This window comes from Eutrema salsugineum, unplaced genomic scaffold (assembly GCF_000478725.1).
Source record: "Eutrema salsugineum unplaced genomic scaffold, Eutsalg1_0 scaffold_7, whole genome shotgun sequence".
In the NCBI taxonomy this organism is placed as follows: Eukaryota; Viridiplantae; Streptophyta; class Magnoliopsida; order Brassicales; family Brassicaceae; genus Eutrema; species Eutrema salsugineum.
The window spans coordinates 9365181-9377041 of record NW_006256486.1 but is presented as its reverse complement, the minus strand read 5'-3'; the positions used below and the strand labels follow the sequence as shown (position 1 = coordinate 9377041).

At 42.4% G+C, this 11861-nt stretch overlaps 1 non-coding gene across 1 annotated transcript; it reads left to right on the top strand.

Annotated features, from left to right (window-relative positions):
- Positions 1-1083: 1083 nt before the first annotated feature.
- On the top strand, positions 1084-1190 carry LOC112083295. The gene has a single exon (XR_002897583.1). It is a non-coding gene; the product is annotated as a small nucleolar RNA R71 (small nucleolar RNA).
- Positions 1191-11861: the final 10671 nt, after the last annotated feature.

Here is an 11861-nt window from a genome sequence, read left to right as displayed (position 1 = left end):
CTGCTTCTTAAACCTCCCTGGAAATGGGAGCTTGGGTTGGTATGGAGGTGGTGGCACATATGCCTTTTCTGGTTCAGGTTCCCTTTCTACCTCTTTACCCTTTTCTTTCTTTGATTTCTCAGCAACTTGATCATCTTTTAAGACTGCCTCCCCCTCAGTTTGATCATTGTCCTCAATGATCACATTGTTTTGCTCAATACCAGGTAACTCCTTTCCACTCCTCAGTGTAATGGCTTTAGCATATTCTTTGGGGTTGGGTTCAGGTTTTCCAGGTAGGTGGCCTTGGTTCCTTGAGCTTGAGGCCTGGTTTTGCTTCAGTTCCTTGATTTCCTGCTGCATGGCTGCATTCTGGTTTGCAAATATCTGTTGACCCTGAAGTAGTTGTTGCAGAATACCAACCATATCTGACCCCATCTGTGGCTGCTGCTGAACCGTTGGTGTCTGAAACTGTTGTTGAACCGGCGCTTGTTGCTGGAACTGTGGTGGACCAAACCCTGGTGGTGCCTTTTGCTGTTGTGAACTGAAACCAGTACCCTGAAATGGTAGCGTTGCTGACCAAAACCCTAATTCTGAGCAAACTGATTCTTGGGTTGGAATGACCCTTGAAAGTTGTTCTTGGGAACAAAGTTCTTTGGAGCTTGAGAATTGGGATAGACCTGGTCTTGTGAGTTAGCTACATTGGGATTCCTGTAAGAGAGGTTTTGATTGGCATTCCCATACTGATATCTCTGGAACCTCTGATTCCCAATGTAGTTAAATTCCTCCTGGGTTAGGCCTTCTTCACTTATGTTCTCAAAGATTTGAGAAGGTTCCTCATATTCTCCTACAAAGTGCATTGGCTTTTGAGTGGTGAATTTCAACTTGTCCAATTCACTCCTCAACTCCTTAACTTCTCTGCTGAGCCTCTGTTCTGAGCTTGAACCTTCAGATCTATTTGATCTGTCATAGTCTTCTTCATAAGTGTCATTGCTCATTGCTAAGTTCTCCACTAGCTCTAAAGCAGCATGAATCTCCTTACCCAGAAAGTTACCATTGGAAGCAGTATCCAGCTGGTTTCTAATATTGGGAAGAGAAGCCTCACTAAACCCATGGTGTGGGCATTGGTTGGTGTAGCTCCTGAATCTCTCATATGCTTCACCAAAACTCTCATTGCTGTGCTGAGTGAAGCTAGAGATTTGATTCCTTAGTTTAGCAGTTCTGGAGGTGGAGAAGAACTTAGATAGGAAGGCTTGCTTGCATTGCTCCCAGGTTTGAATGGAGCCTCTTGGAAGATTCTTCTCCCATTGGTGAGCTTTGTCACCAAGACTGAAGGGAAATAATCTTAGCTTGAAACTGTCTTCAGAAACTCCATTAATCTTTGTCAGGTCACACACTTTATCAAATTGATCCAAGTGTTCCAAGGGATCTTCCATTGCTAATCCATGGAACTTTGAGTTCTGGACCATATTCAACAAGGATGCCTTCACTTCAACGTTGTTGTTTTGCACATGTGGTGCCTGAATTCCAGCTCCATACTGATGAGCATTAGCCCTGTCATTCTCTCCAACATAGACCTGTGGTTGCTCATATCTCCTTTGCTGGTGTTGGAAGGGCTGATGTTGGTGGTGCACCTGTTGTCTGGGTTGTACATTGGCCTGATGCCTTTGCTGATGAGCTGGAGCTTGTCCCTGGTGGACATAAGCTTTCTGTTGATGCACCTATTCCTGATGAACATTACTCTGATGTAACCCTTGACCAACTCCATTACCAGCTGCATTACCAGCTCCATTACCCTGAGTCTGTTGCTCCTGAACCGGTTGTTCTATGTCAACCACATGCTCTCTTTGGTCTTCCATATCAGCTTGATCAATCTGTCTTCCACGTCTGTCCCTTCTCCTCCTTGGTACCAAAAGATTAATGTTGTCGTTGAGAGGGAAAGGTGGACCACAGCTTCTTGATCTGGACCTGGTGTTCATGCACCTGAAATCACAACCAGAACTTGAAAATAATCAGTAAAAACAAAAAAAGAGCACTTGATCTCAAGAACAGATCATAGCTTAATGCTAAACACTCCACAATTTGGCAATGGCGCCAATTGATAGACAAGACTTTTGAGGTTTCAGGGCTATCAATCCCCTTGTCAATGTAGCACAAAGAGGTTATCAATCCAAGAATGTGGTGATAGACACTAAGCTATATGATCAGTTTGTCAATTCAAGTGAACAAGTGAGGTTTTGATTGACTAATGACAACTACAAACTTAAAACAAGATTAATGACTAAGAAATGATCAAACAGAGAACTAAGCAAATGACAAGTGATGAGAATGTATGTATGATGATGAGAAAGGTCTTAGATATGATAGTGGATTAGGGTGCCTTCAGTGATAAACTAGTGAGCTAATGAACCATATGATCAAGCAAACCATTCAACTTAAACATCATTACTTAAGTTAATCCTCTCATGAAGGTATCAACTTCTATGCCAAAACAGTTTCTAACCTAATCATCATTAGTGAAACAAGAATTAACAAGCATTAAGAATCAGTTTAATCTGTCATTTAAGCATATAAACAATCATTCCCATGATGAATAACACTTAAACCTCTAACAATCTTGGTTCAGACATTTCATCAAACACTTTTGGTGCATGAAATGCCCAGAATCTAGACCACATATGATTTGTATGGATCTAGCATTAAGAACAGGTAGTAGAGAATGGAATATGCATGATCTAACCCCTAAGCTCACTAATCTACCACTTAAGCACCCTAATCTACATATCTAAGACCTTAATATGGGATTACTCACTAATCATGATCAACACACTAGATCCTTTGCAAGATGTGTTGTTAATCATGATTAGAAGTGTGATCTGATGATGATAAATGATAGACAAGATGGAAAACACTCTTCAAATCGATATTAAACTCAAAGACAAGGTATTAGCAAATGGTTCTTTCACCAAAAAGGAAAAGGAGACTAAAGAGAAGATAAGGTTCTCTCCAAATTAGGTCTAAAAAGTATTTATAGTAGCCTTGGATGAACCGGGTCAGCCCGGAACAAACCGGGTACTGACCCGGCTTTGGTGGGTAAAGAAGAAGTTGCCACGATCTAGCAGGTTTTGGTCAAGCCGTGTCAAGTGACCGTGTCAACTCCTATGTCTCTTGTTCTTGGATGAATCATGGTGTCACGGGCTCCCTCTGGCTGTGATGCATGGCCGTGTCCAATGCCGAAGAATTGCACAACGTTGCCACGGTCAGGTTCAAGGTCGTGCTGCGTGGCCGTGTCAAACGCCGAAGGATTGCATAAAGTTGCCACGGCCAAGTCTCAAGCCGTGGCATGTGGCCGTGTCAAATCCCAAACGTCTGAAGGATCACAAGTGTTGTCTTCCCACGGTCAAGTGTAGACCGTGGCATTACCTCGTGGCAATTCCCGAATGCAAGTAAGATCATGCCGCGGCTAAGCTTATCTTGACACGGTCAAGTGTAGACCGTGATGTGGAGACCGTGTCAAACCCCGAAGAAATGCAATCAAATGCCACGGTCAGATGTGGACCGTGGCCTTCCACCGTGCAATCTTTCCCTTAGCATAATTTCAAGGCCTTAATGAGGGTTATCAATCTCGCAACATTCAGGGCTCCTCGGACCACTTCATATTCATGAGAGGGTAGCTTCCAGGGTACTGGTCGGAATGGTGTGATTCCAGTTTCAGTGGATAGAAGATTCAGACATCTTCAACTTTGGTGAAGGAACCTTCGGTGCTTGGGAAGTGGAAGGTTTCCTGGAGGGCTCATCTTCGCAGTGCATTGACACGATCAGAAAGAGGCTTCTAGACATGTGTCCATGCCGGAAACGTTATCTTCTTGCTCATAGCTCCGAATTGAATGATCTCAGACGTTCTGGAAAGAGGACTCAAATATCTCGTATTCTGATGAAGGCCCTGTAAACTGAATCGGTCTGGAAGTGCACTGTCCTTCGCATTCTTCGGAGCTCATCGGATCGGTCCAAAACGGCAGCGAGACAGGAGTTTCTTCCAACGAGCTTAACTCTCTGCTCACGACTCCAAATCCTATGATTTTACCTCCTCTGGAACCATGATCCAATCTTCTCCAACTTTGATGAAGCACCCGACAGCTGAATCGGACCGGAAGGTTTCCCAGACAGGCAATTTCGGAAATGTGTCTGCACCCGGGAATTTTGGCCGAGAAATTTAACCAGCCGGTACGCGTTTTGGTCGAGGAATCCACCCGTGGTACATGCAAATTACCGAGAAAAACCTTCCTGCGGTACGTGAGAATGGCCGAGAACCTCCAAAAACCCATTTTCACCATCTTTCAAATCCTGATCGCCATTCCTCTTCCTGGATCCACCTTTTTAACTCCAAATAGCTCCAAATGCATCTGATAAACACTCCAAACATGCAAAGACTTATTGTGACCTAATGCAACTCCTAAGTCCTAAAACAACTCCTAAAGACCTAAAATGCATGAAATAAGATATGATTTGAATTGAAATATACAACCTAAATGATGCAAATTATGAACATATCATGGTCTCATACGATGATTGCAGACAGTGATCGATAAGGTTAGGCTGGGATTTTCGATGAACAATGAAGTGTTGTTACGCGTATGATCAATGCAGGAAAATCTGCTTCGAATTCTGGGGGTAAGAACAACGATACATTATGAGTATTAGATATTGAAGCCACACATCACATAACAGGTTGTATTGATTTGTTGGTTGATCTCCGAGATATCTCTCCTCTCCCGGTTATATTACCTGCTGGTTTGGATGCATGTGCATCGAAAAAAGGGATGGTCCATCTCTCCTCGATTCTATCCTTGAAGAATGTCTTCTTCATTGAAGGATTTCACACAAATCCATATCTCGTTTGGTCAGCTTGTTACCGATAATTTTGTAGTGTGTCATGCTACTGATAAGTTGATGATTTTGCAGGACCGCAATACGAGGATGCTGATTGGAGTGAATGAGCGAGAGAGAGAGAGAGAGAGGGAATTTACCGTTTTCATGGCATAGAGACCATGGCTGTGTTTCAGACAAGTGTTCGCGAGGATACTGTACTGTGGCATCAACGTCTTGGTCATCCTTCGTCTCAGATTACCGGAATTGTCCCTGGAATTAGTAATTCTTCTAGTAGTACTGATTTTTCCTTAAACAATGTGATGTATGTGTTCAAGCTAAACAAAATTGACAGTATTTTTCACACAGTTTAAATAGTGCAATGACAATATTTGATTTAATACATGTAAACTTATGGGGGCCATATCGTATTATGGCGTTTTGTGGTTCAAGATATTTTTTAACAATTGTAGATGACTGTTCTAGAACTGTCTGGCTTTATCTACTCGCCGATAAGGAAATGGTTTCACAACAGATTCCCAAATTTTTTGCTATGATCGAAAGACAATTTAATAAGAAGGTTAAGACTATACAAAGTGATAACAAGAGTGAATTCATGTGTCTAACACCATTTTTTCGTGAACAATGCATCATGCATGAAACATCTTGTGTTCGTACACCACAACAGAACGGTTGTGTTGAACAAAAACAAAGAAGGACTCTTCGATTTCAAGCAAATCTTCCGATTTAGTATTGGGGATAATGTATTCTCACAGCTGGCTATCTCATCAACTGAACCCCTTCGGTGTTGCTTCAGAATAAAACATCTTTCGAGAAGCTTTATGGTCATGCCCCTGGATACAAACACTTGCGTGTTTTTGGGTGCCTTGCTTATGATCATAATCTTGATCATAAAGGAGATAAATTTGCCCCATGCAGTCAAAGTTGTGTATTCTTGGGTTATCCATATGGCAAGAAAGGTTGGAAACTATATGACTTGGAGCGTCATACTATCTTCACTTCTCGAGATGTTGTTTTTCATGAGAAGATGTTTCCGTTCGCTCACTCTGTGATACGAATCTCCTAAGACCGGACACACTTGGGCAATGGAGGTTGATAGATCCTTGGCTAGATCGGATGCACGGAGTAGATGCTAAGGCGTGAGAGTGAGAACTCCCGAATATCCCTAGGCCCAAACTCGCGGTGATTGTCACGAACAAAGGGGATGGCTGCACCGAGTTAAGAATCGCAGATTTAGGATGACAAGGCGTGAGAACAAGTTCCCGAAAATCCTTGTACCCCTAAAACTACTTGAACGAATTCCTAAGCTAGATGGACCGAAGGCTGCGTTGAGTCTGATGAGAAGAACTCAATAAACCAAAGAAAAGATTCAAGAGGCTGACCACCTAAGAATCGAAAACAGTTCCCAAAAGAACGAAGAGAAAAACTCGAAAATTTTATTAAGTTAAAAGTGATTGAGTTCCAGAATGAAAATACATCGCGTTTAAATAGAAGAGAAAGCAGGCAAAGAGCCATGCTTAAAATATAACTAAAAACATAAATTTTTTGACTGAAATAAAGAAAACGTTTGAATAACTCTTTGGCTGGCCCTTGACCGACTCTTGAACTTCTTTGCCGAGAATGACTCCTAAGCTTCCGTCCCATGAACCAGACCGTAAACAAACCTAGGTCGAGAGTTGGGCAATGGACCTAACCTCGTTAAAACCCCACCCGGTAAACCCAATGGGACAAACCCGAGTGTAAGAAAACAGAGTATTAAGCCATCACCCGGACCAGGTTAGCTACAGCCGGCGTTTACGAGCACAGTCACGACCTTGGGTGATGCTGGATCATCTGGTCCGGTCTTGATCCCTTTAAGCACAGCTTGAACCGCCCGTGCTAGCTTCTTGGCCCTGGATCGCATCATAGGTCCTTCAGGTACGGCCAAGTGAGCTTCCGGAACCTCGACTTCTTTATCTGGGTCATGCTCTGGGTCCATGATCGTATCATCCCCCTCCCCCCCCCTCTTGAAAAGGACTTGTCCTCAAGTCCGGACCATCTGAAACATAAGGAAGTATGTCAGCAACATTAAAACTAGAACTTACTGAATACTTACCTTGCAAATCAAGTTTATAGGCGTTGTCATTGATCCGTTCTAAGACTTTGAAGGGACCATCCACACGGGGTAGTAACTTGGACTTTCTTTCTTCAGGGAACCGATCCTTTCTTAGATAGACCCACACTAGATTGCCTGGTTCGAACGTTCTCTTGTTCCGGCCTTTGTTAGCGTGTTTCTTGTACAGCTCCGTCTTTCGTTCAATGTTTTGTTTGGCCTTTTCATGCATCTGTTTCACAAACTCGGCCCTTTTCTTACCGTCCATGCTCACATGTTCAGACAATGGTAAAGGAAAAAGATCAAGTGGAGTAAGGGGGTTAAAGCCATAAACCAATTGAAACGGAGAAAACAAAGTGGTAGAATGCACCGAATGGTTATATGCAAATTCTACGTGTGGCAAACAGTCTTCCCAAGTTCGGAGGTTCTTTTTAATGACAGACCTAAGCAAGGCCGACAAAGTCCTATTCACTACCTCGGTTTGTCCATTGGTTTGAAGATGACAGGTGGTGGAAAAACAAAGCTTAGTACCTAATTTGGACCACAGAGACTTCCAAAAGTAACTGAGAAACTTGGTATCCCTATCAGAGACTATGGTTCTAGGTACGCCATGCAACCTAACAATTTCCCTAAAGAACAGATTGGCTACATTAGATGCATCATCTGTTTTATGACAAGGGATAAAGTGGGCCATTTTTGAAAATCGATCTACAACCACAAAGACCGAGTCTCGTCCTTTCCTAGTTCTTGGTAAACCTAAGACAAAATGCATAGAAATGTCGGATCAAGGTGAACTAGGGATGGGTAATGACGTGTACATACCTGGTGGCTGGCTTTTGGATTTTGCATACTTACAAGTGACACACCGGCTACAGATTCTCTCCACGTCCCTTTTCATGTGTGGCCAGAAGAAATGGTCTTGGCCACGCTGAGGGTCTTAGTAACTCCGAAGTGTCCCATTAAGCCGCCGCCGTGTGCTTCCCTAACCAAAAGATCACGAAGTGAAACATTAGGTATACACAATCGGTTCTCATAAAACAGGAAATCATAATTTTTAAAGCATTTGCCATTAGCAAATTTAGAAAAAGATTGATAAGCTTCCTGGAAGTCAGGGTCAGAAGCATAAACTTCTTTTATCATCTCAAAGCCGAGTATCTTGACGTCCAAAGTGAAGATCAGGCTGTATCGTCGAGACAAAGCGTCGGCCACGATGTTGTCCGTTCCCTTCTTGTATTGAATGACGTAAGGGAAGGTCTTAATGAACTCAACCCAACTCGCGTGCCGCTTGTTCATCTTTTGTTGCCCCTTAAGATGTTTTAACGAATCGTGATCTGTGTTGATCACAAACTCTTTTGGCCAGAGATAATGTTGCCAAGTCTGTAGAGCGTGAACGAGGGCATAGAGTTCCTTGTCATATGTGGAGTAATTTAATGTGGCTCCACCCAACTTTTCACTGAAATAAGCTATGAACCGCTTCTCCTGAGTCAAGACCGCACCGATACCTATACTTGAAGCATAACACTTGATTTCAAAAGTTTTAGTAAAATCAGGTAAACAGAGTAAAGGGGCGTGAGTAAGCCTGTCTTTTAGGAGCTGGAAAGCTTCTTCCTGTGCCGCGTCCCATTTAAAGCCAACATCCTTCTTTATGACCTCGGTAAGTGGGGCAGCGAGTGTGCTGAAGTTCTGACGAACCGTCGATAAAACTCGGCTAAGCCGTGGAAGCTCCTGACCTCACCAACGGTCTTAGGACTAGGCCACTCCTGAATCGCTTTGATCTTATCTTCATCCACCTGGATTCCATTAGCTCCTACAACAAAACCTAGAAAAACGACACTATCTGCACAGAAGGTACACTTTTTCAGGTTACCAAAGAGTCGTTCCTTCCTAAGTACTTCTAGGACCATTCACAAGTGTTCTAAATGATCGGCCAAGGTTTTGCTGTAAACCAAGATGTCGTCAAAGTATATGAAAACAAAGACACCTATAAAAGATCGCAAGACATAGTTCATGAGCCACATAAAGGTGCTGGGCGCGTTGGTCAAACCAAAAGGTATGACAAGCCACTCGTATAAACCGTGTTTGGTCTTAAAGGCTGTCTTCCACTCGTCTCCCTCCTTCATCCGTATTTGATGATATCCGCTTTTTAGATCTATCTTAGAAAACAGGCAAAACCCGTGAAGTTCATCAAGCATATCATCCAAACGGCAGTCAACGCACATGCTCCATGATCCGTCCTTCTTGGGCACGAGCAAGACCGGGACTGCGCAAGGACTCATGCTCTCCCGAATATGTCCTTTCTCCATGAGCTCCCCGACCTGTCTTTGTAGCTCCATGGTTTTGACAGGGTTAGTTCGGTACGCGGGTCGGTTAGGCAGAGAAACACCGAGAATAAAATCGATCTGATGCTCAATCCCGCGTATAGGTGGTAAACCGCTGGGGATCTCATCCGAGAAGACATCTTTAAATTCTTGCAAAAGGGGTAAGACACTGCTCGGAAATTCCGGCTGTGGGTTAGTGAGGCTAGCCAAAGCAGATTTAAACATGAGTAGAATGAGAGATTGTTTGGTGTGTACCGCGTGCTTAAGCTCACAAAATCTTATGAAAAGGGTTTCTTTGCTTACGGGTGTTCTCTCAAAGGCCTTTTCTGGGGGTTCTCTCAGACTCTCATTTTTTTTGGTGGTGTTTGGAGATTCGCTCGCAACACTCTTTTCTTTGTTACGTTGCTCAAGTTTCATCTGATCCAGATATACATCTCGTGGTGAGAAAGGTGCCAGGGTGATCTTTTGGCCATGGTGCTCAAACGTGTGCTTGTTGGTAAATCCGTCATGAATGGCCTTCTTATCAAACTGCCATGGACGACCTAAGAGAATATGACCTGCTTCCATCGGAAACACGTCGCAAACGACCTGGTCTTCATATTGGCCAATGGACAAGGGTACCGACACCTGTTTGGTCACCTTTAGCTGTCTTTGATTGTTTAATCATCGGAGGCTGTAAGGCTGAGGGTGCTTGCGTGTTTCCAGACCGAGCTTCTCCACCATAGTGGTACTAGTTACATTCGTACAGCTCCCACCATCGATGATAAGGCTGCAAAACTTTCCCAACACATGGCACCGGGTGTGGAACAGATTCTCCCATTGGTCTTCCTCTTTGACCGGTTCCTGGGCTAGTAGAACTCGCCTTGCAACTAACAGCTCTCCCTTGATAGACAAGACTTTATGGGTCTCAAGGCTATCAATCCCCTTTGTCAATGTAGCACAAAGAGGTTATCAATCCAAGAATGTGGTGATAGACACTAAGCTATGTGATCAGTTTCTCAATTCAAGCAAGCAAGAGTGGTTTTGATTGATTAATGATTTCTAAATACTTGAAACAGGATTAATGACTAAAGAAGAACTAAACAATGACAAGTGATATGAATATGATGTGATGGAGGCATGAGATTCTAGACATGATAGTTGGCTAGGGTGCTTTGGTGCTAAACTAGGAATGCTAATGACAATGATGAGACATGATTCAAATGATTAAGAACTCTAATCTAGATTAATCCTCTCATGAAGGCATTAACCCCTACACTAATCCATTTTCAAACCAAATCATCATTTGTGAAATATGAATCAGTGAGCATTAATAAACAGTTCTAGAAGATCATTCAAGAAAATAACAATACATCATCATGCAGCTAATGCTTAAACCTCTAATACAGCTCTTTCAGGAATTTCATCAAACACTTTTGGTGCATGAAATTCTCAGAATCTAGATCTCAAGTGATGTGCAAGGATCTAGCCTAGAGAACAGCTGTTTAGAGAGATGAATCAATGAATCTAGCCCTAAGCACTCCTAATCTAACACTTTAGCACCCTAACCTATACATCTAGAACCTCATTAAGGTGACTACTCACTAATCACACTAATCTCTCTTAAACCTTTGCAAGTTGAGAAGATTGGCATGATTAATGATGAGAAATGGAGATGGAGATGATAGATTAAGAAGGAAACAGCTTTAAACACAAAGATCTCTCAAACTCTCTTGATTAAACACTTAAAAATCGATATTTTTCTTCTTAAGTGGAGTTTTTCACTACAAGAAATATGGGTATTGGTAGCAGTTTACGGTAGCACGAATTCACAAACTGCTACGAAAAGTAGTTTAATCCGATACCCGACCTTTTTGTAGCGTTTTATAAACGCTGGTGAACAATTTCATTAACCCGGGAAAAAAAAGAATAAAAAATAAATGAGCGGTAAAGTGTCGGGGCATTTTAGCTCTTTAGCTTATGTTTTTTTTTTCAGCTTTAATTTCCTCATCGACGAGGCATGCAACAGTGAACCCTCAGCTCTCTCCGACATTTCTCGAAGATCTTCCTGGCTGTGGTGTTGTCGTCGCCGGCGGTCAGATTCCAGGTGAAACCCAATTTCGATTTTGTCTGTCTGAACCCTAGATTCAGTTTTTAGAATTTCGCCGATTAATTTTTTTAAGTTCTTTCCACTTTTACAATTTTATGATTTCGATTTGAGGACATGAGGATTAGAGATTATCAATTCCAATTTCGATTTGAGGACATGTGGATTAGAGATTTTCAATTCAGTTTCGGATTCGATATCGTGAGGACTGAAGTTTGATTCTTTTTTTGTGGCGATTACGATTTGATTTTTTGTTTGTTCTGTTTTGATTTGCAGGTTTGAGCTTTTCTGTAGAGTGAAGTCGTTGATTGAGGTGATTTTTGTTGACAATTTTTATGTTGTACTGTTGATTGTTTTTGATTGTGTGAGTTTTAGTATCTGAATGTTTGACGATTGAATAGTTTATTGCTGCTTATGTGAATGACAATGTGTGTGTTTGGTGTTTGACATACTCTTATGTTTTTTGTTTGTTGGTTATGGGTGAGAAACTTAGAGCATAAAA